Genomic DNA, 1,351 nt, shown 5'->3' with positions numbered 1-1,351 from the left:
AGCTAATAGGCTCAGTAGCTTCTGCAGCACAAACACAAGCATGTAGTCCAGTCCACCGCTGTTGTTGTTGTTACGTGATGTAGCGGTGTCTGATGTCAGGTGATGACATCATTGTTTCACAAAATATACAGATTGGCCGTACACACAAAACACAAAGGTGTCATTTTCAGATTTATCCACTCTGGGACCCGGTTTCAAAAAATAGTGGTTTCAGGCTCCTAAAACACTGGATCCGTCTGGCAAAATGGCATTACGATACAAAATATTTATGTATAAAGCTAAATGTGGATGGGGCCTTACTGTTATTGTTTTTTTGTATGACTGTGTAAAGCAGATGATTGAATGAAACTCTTCCCACGTGCAGTGCAGTGATACGGTTTCTCTCCAGTGTGAATCCTCTCATGTGTTTTCAGATGTGTTGACTGATTGAATCTCTTGTCACAGTGTGAACACTTATAAGGTTTCTCTCCAGTGTGGATCCTCTCGTGTGTTATCAGATTTGGTGACTGATTGAATCTCTTGTCACAGTGCGAACATTTATAAGGTTTCTCTCCAGTGTGGATCCTCTCATGTGTTTTCAGATGTGTTGACTGACTGAATCTCTTGTCACAGTGTGAACACTGATAAGGTTTCTCTCCAGTGTGAATCCTCTCATGCTGTTTTAAACTGCTCGCTGAAATAAAAGTCTTCTCACACTCAAAGCACATGTACTCTCTCACACCAGTATGTATTTTCTGATGTACTTTCAAATATTGTCACAGTGTGAACAGTTATAAGATTTTTCTCCAGTGTGAATCCTCTCATGCAGTTTTAAACTGCTCGCTGAAGTAAAAGTCTTTCCACACTCAAAGCACATGTACTCTCCCACAGCAGTATGTATTTTCTGATGTTCTTTCAAATTTTGTGGATGCAAAAAACTATTACCACACAAATGACATGAATGTGGCTTCTTCTTTGTATGAACTTTCAAGTGTTTCTTCAGAACTGAAGCCCATAAATACATTTTACCGCATTGATCACATGTGTGCTGCTTCTCTCTAGTGTGGATGTTCATGTGTACCTTAAGGGTTGCTGATACTGTGAAACTCTTCCCACACTGATCACAAGTGAATAGCTTCTCTCCTATATGAATTCTCATGTGACGCTCAAGACCATATTTGTGTGTGAAACTCTTTCCACACTGAGTGCAGTTGAAAGATTTATTGGCTCTTGTTTTCTTTAAATATTTCTGTTTGGTTTGAGAGCAACTCAAAGGTTTTTCTCCAGTTTTGACATGATTTTTCTCCTCAACTTCACTTGATTCTTCTTTCTCCTCATTATCTTCAATCAACTCTGCAACAAAAGTAAAAAC

At 39.1% G+C, this 1,351-nt stretch overlaps 1 long non-coding RNA gene and 1 pseudogene across 1 annotated transcript in view; both read right to left on the bottom strand.

Annotated features, from left to right (window-relative positions):
- Window positions 1-413: 413 nt before the first annotated feature.
- Window positions 414-1,156, bottom strand: LOC107714800 (zinc finger protein 664-like; annotated as a pseudogene).
- Window positions 1,157-1,253: 97 nt separating this feature from the next.
- Window positions 1,254-1,351, bottom strand: part of LOC107714808 (uncharacterized) — a 15,591-nt gene continuing 15,493 nt past the window's right edge. Inside the window, exon 2 of the long non-coding RNA XR_001637022.1 lies at window positions 1,254-1,332. This is a non-coding gene — a long non-coding RNA (uncharacterized LOC107714808). The remainder of the gene's footprint in view (window positions 1,333-1,351) is intronic.

Source organism: Sinocyclocheilus rhinocerous, unplaced genomic scaffold (genome assembly GCF_001515625.1).
Source record: "Sinocyclocheilus rhinocerous isolate Xijiao unplaced genomic scaffold, SAMN03320098_v1.1 scaffold2224, whole genome shotgun sequence".
Lineage (NCBI taxonomy): Eukaryota > Metazoa > Chordata > Actinopteri > Cypriniformes > Cyprinidae > Sinocyclocheilus > Sinocyclocheilus rhinocerous.
The sequence above is the reverse complement of the archived record's forward strand: the minus strand, read 5'-3'. Positions and strand labels throughout refer to the sequence as shown.